The 5,071-nt window shown below is 32.7% G+C and overlaps 1 protein-coding gene across 1 annotated transcript in view; it reads left to right on the top strand.

Annotated features, from left to right (window-relative positions):
• Positions 1-5,071, top strand: part of LOC105824371 (neural cell adhesion molecule 2-like) — a gene marked incomplete at both ends in the record, with an annotated part of 241,722 nt that overhangs the window by 119,164 nt on the left and 117,487 nt on the right. The window lies entirely within an intron of this gene.

The following is a 5,071-nucleotide window of genomic DNA, read 5'->3' on the forward strand; positions in this document are numbered from 1 at the left end:
TTGCCATTATGTTTTACAAGATTGATAAATCTGAACATACTCTTTTAAAAATAGTTTGTATAGCTCAGATGGAAAAACTGTGAATAACAGTCTCTTAGGGCTAAGTATGGAAATATCAGAAAATTACTGAATGCTACGTTTTAATAGAATAAACAGTTTCTGTAAAGAAATTTTAAAACATTTGTAACAGAGATCTTATATGTAAGTGTAATTTTAAATTAAGTTATGAAGGATGTTCATTTTATTGTTATATAAATATATTTTCAAACTTAATGTCATCAATTGTAAAGGCCACAAGGGGAATCTTTTTTTATTAAGCTCATAATACTCAAATTACTATGTAAATTAGAAAACCTATTCTTCTTCAATTCAAGTTTTACTACACTGAGGAAGAAGGGAGACAAGGTAGTGTGTGGAAGGAATTGAGGCTAAAAGGCAGAGAGAAAAATTCAAGGTACGGGAGAGCTAAGACAGGAGGGAAAGAAGGAGAAAGGGATGTAAGAAGGAAGGAAATAAACTAATATTTATTGTCTGCCATGAAGTCATTAGGACTTTATTTTTAATGGAAATCATGGTAAGTAGGCTTTTCACATTTAGAAATATCAAGAAACAATTTTATAAGCAAATTAAATTCTAGGAAAATGAAATGTACTAAGAGACATTAAAATTCATTAGTAATAAACTGAAGTATCAACTGTACCGATAAACACTCACTACTAAAGTTAATTTTGAGCTTTCGTAAATTAGGTAAACTTCCTTGTAATTAGTGTGAAATTATTATGAATAACTAGTATGTGATCAATATATGTGTATGTAATTGTATTAATATTGCATTATTATGTATTGCCATTTTTATAAATGATATAATTTTCTATTAGATTTAACTTGATAAATGACCAGAATTTATTTAGTGTTTAAGAGTTTTAAATCTTGGAAAAATGTATGAAAAAAGAGAACATTATATTGATGAAATTTGAATAATCCCATTAAATTCACAGGAAATATTTAATGTTTGTGTAAGTTCAAATTTTACAATATTTACTGTATGTTACATTTTTCATTGGAAAATATATTTGGTGAAGATATTAAATTAGTGCATTTTCCTCTGGCTGACCATTATATAAATTGAAATTATTCATTTTAAATAAGAGAATGTTTTGGAATTTTCTTTTTTTTTGAATACTGCAATTCCTCTAATAGCCCACGTTTTGTACAATTCCAGGCTAACAATTTGTTTCCAGAAAAGCTGTTATCAATTGAAATTGTAATGGAGATATAAAAATGAATTAGCCACTGACCCTTAGATGAGGAACATATATGTAAACATCAACATTTATAAATATGATTTCCTTGATAAGACCCTTTAATAACTCCAGACCTTCATCAGAACAGATTCCGGAGACACCTTCAGATGGTAACACTTTTTTGTTTTTCTATTTTCTTTTTTTTTGAATACTGCAATTCCTCTAATAGCCCACGTTTTGTACAATTCCAGGCTAAGAATTTGTTTCCAGAAAAGCTGTTATCAATTGAAATTGTAATGGAGATATAAAAATGAATTAGCCACTGACCCTTAGATGAGAAACATATATGTAAACATCAACATTTATAAATATGATTTCCTTGATAAGACCCTTTAATACTAATATGTCATAGAAAATTTATTTATTCCTGCAGAATCCAAACACTAAGCATGTAACGTGATTTTAAATGAAATGTAAGAAAAATATATAGAAATTTAAATATTTCCAAATATTTGTAAATATCACAGTTTAATATTTCATTGGCCTATTTGACCTAGTAAAAGGTCAAGATCATTTGACATATGGTGTTTCACACTGTAACAGATTACATTACTTCCAAAGGGCAAAACATTAAGAGCCAAAGTTTAGCATAAAATGTTGTTACATATTCAGTGAAAAATATAAAACAGATTTACCTGTCTAGTGTATTTTATTTCAAAAATATTTTTTCCTTTTCCCCTTTTTGCCTCCCTTCCTTCCTTCCTTCTTTACTTCCATTTTCTCTTTTCAATAATTTAGTTCTACTAAATTGGGCAAGGTAGGTGTCTCTGTGGGGGTGGACTGGAGCACGACAGCAGCCTGGCTTTGGGTGTCAAAACCTAAGTGGAGTGAATGGAGTGGAGGGGTACTTCAGGGGTCCAGTGAGGGGTGTTAGGAACCAGGCGGGGTAAAATGGGTGTCCATGTGCCAAGAACAAAACACCAGCCCAAAGAGGAATATTGGAGTCTGATCAGGGTACAGAAGGGTACACATAAGCTGGGTTGTTGTGGGAGAGAGTTTAGAGTGACGGAAGATTGATTTTTCCAATGACATTGATAAAATTGTTACATATGGGGAGTATTATAAAAGTTGTCTCACTTTTGGAGAAGAAAGTTACAGTTAGGGAAAGGTCAAAAACTAAAATGATCCTGTACTAATGATTTGGTATTTGGTGGGATCTGTATGAACTCTGTTTTTAATGTATGTAGGTGGATAGAGAAAGGAGAAAAGATGTAAAGGGATGTATATGTTTATGTGTATGTGTTTGTATATGTCCGACTGTGAGCAGCCATTTCTATAAGGAGCTTTTTTGGAATGCCATTTCGAAAACGATTTCTGAGCTAGCTCTATCAATTGAGAAGACATGGGATTTACAACACTCCAATAGCAATGAGAGCACCTAGAAGCCAGATCTTGGTTTCCAATATCATTCTTGACTGAATGTTACTAGGGCTCCTGGCAGAAATGGCTGATTCCAGAACTGGGATAGAGAAAGTATAAGAAAAGCTTGCAAGAACTTGTGGCGTCAGAAATTAATGAAGTTAAAAAAAATAAAAAGTTGAGGACATGTCAAAAAAATCCATAGCCAATTTTAACGAACAATAAAGCATACATTAATTCAGCCAAGGACCAACAATGGTTGCTAAAGCAGGTACATGAAAGTTAGATGAGGAAATAATAAATAGAAATAGGCTTAACATACTTATCCTCAGATTACTAATTAATTATAAAAGGATTATATTAGGTTATTAAGTATAAATGTCCAATTTCCTTAAGTACTCTTTGACTGTTGATGTCTCTGACATTTCACTTTGACGCTTCTTGTTTTATTTTTATTGTGAAGGTACATCCTCATTCTTTCAAATACATGGTTTGGCTTCTGATTCTATTTCAAATTTTTTTTAGAGCAATTTTTGGGAAACCATGGATAAGTCAAAAATCCATGTTGTTTTTGAGTATGAGTTCTGTCGTGGAACCAATGCAGCACAGACAGCTCGAAATATCAATGAAATATTTGGGAAGGATATGGCTAACAAATTCACAGTACGTGGATGGTTTGAGAAGTTCGTTTTGGTGATTTTAATCTTGAAAATGAGCCATGTGGGCAACCTGAAAACAAGGTGGACAATGAACTGAAAGCTATAGTAGAAGTGAGTCCATCTTAACCTAAATGTGAATTAGCAGCAAGGTTTGATGTTACTGTTTCAGCAATATTGGACCATTTCAAACCAATGGGCAAGGTAAAGAACCTGGATAGATAGGTTCCACATGAATTAAATGAGCGTCAGAAGAGAAATCGTCTCAAAGCTTGCCTTTCTTTGCTGTCACGACATAAGGTGAACCGTTTCTACACCATATTGTTACCTGTGATAAAAAAATAGATTCTTTTGACAATCACAAGTGTCTGGCACAATAGTTGGCTAAAGACGAAATACTGAAACACAGTCCAAAACTGAATATTTATCCAGAAAAAGCTAACGGTATCTGTTTGGTTGTCCAGCGCTGGTATTATCCACTACAGTTTCATGAAACCTCATCAATTGATTACAGTGGATGTGTACCTCAACCAGTTGGACAAAATGATGAAGATACTTGTGATTAAGCAGCTGAGATTGGTCAATCGAGACAGGTCAATCCTCTTGCAAGACAACGCTAGACCACATGTTACATAAACAAGGCTGCTCAAACTGCAACAACTGGACTTGGAAACTCTCTGTCATCCACCGTATTCACCAGACCTCGCACCAACTGACTACCACTTCTTCCAGGCTTTCAAATACTTCTTGCAAGGAAAAATATTCAATTCTCGACAAACTGTGGAAAACACCTTTCGCAATTTCATCACCACTTGCTCTCCAGGATTTTTCATTGCTGGCATAAAGAAGCCACCGTTAAGATGGCAAAACTGTGTCGATACTTAAGGCACATACATGGATTAATTGTACTGCTTTTTGTTTGAGGTACAATAAACTATACTTTTGATTCAAAATTGGACATTTCATATTTAATGATCTAGTAGCAAGTTTACAGTTGATAACCCTAATATTAATAGATATTACATTAATCAGGTAATCCAAGTTACAGCACTAGTAATAAGAAAATTAAAATTCAATACTATCAAGGTCAATGAGAAGAACATGGAATGACTACTATTATACTTCTGCTAAAATGAATAATCAGAATCTAGTATGAGAAAACATACAGCAAATCCAAACTGAGGAGCCATCTACAAAATAACTTCAAAATGTCAAAGCCATGAAAACCAAGGGATGGTTAAGGAAATTCCCCAGACTAAGGGATAGTAGAGACATGACAAATATATTCTATCCATAGTTCTGAGCTGCATCCTCTTGCTATAAAAGACATTATTAAAATGATAGGTAAACTGTGATAGTGGTCTATAGATCAGCAATGTAAATGTTTTATAGAGCTTGTGTAAGACCGTGTTTTGTTTGTAGCAAATACACACTAGATTTGCCATGATGACAACTTAAATGATTTAGATAAAATGTTTCTGATACAAAATACCTCTATGTACTGTTTTTGTTAATTTTCTATAAAAATGAAACAATTTCAAAAGAAAAAGAAAGACTAAAAAGTGAAGAAAACTAAGGCCCATAAACAAATATGCATAAGATAGAGAAGCTTTAGAAAAGTGAAATAACTCAAGAAAACAAATAGCATTCTTGATAATAATCATCCACATCTTTTCTGTGTGCATATATTGCATGATATGTGACCCTATACATGGATTAAAAATGTTTAAAATAACATTGCATATTATTAAA

Source organism: Propithecus coquereli, unplaced genomic scaffold (genome assembly GCF_000956105.1).
Source record: "Propithecus coquereli isolate 6110/MARCELLA unplaced genomic scaffold, Pcoq_1.0 Scaffold732, whole genome shotgun sequence".
In the NCBI taxonomy this organism is placed as follows: Eukaryota; Metazoa; Chordata; class Mammalia; order Primates; family Indriidae; genus Propithecus; species Propithecus coquereli.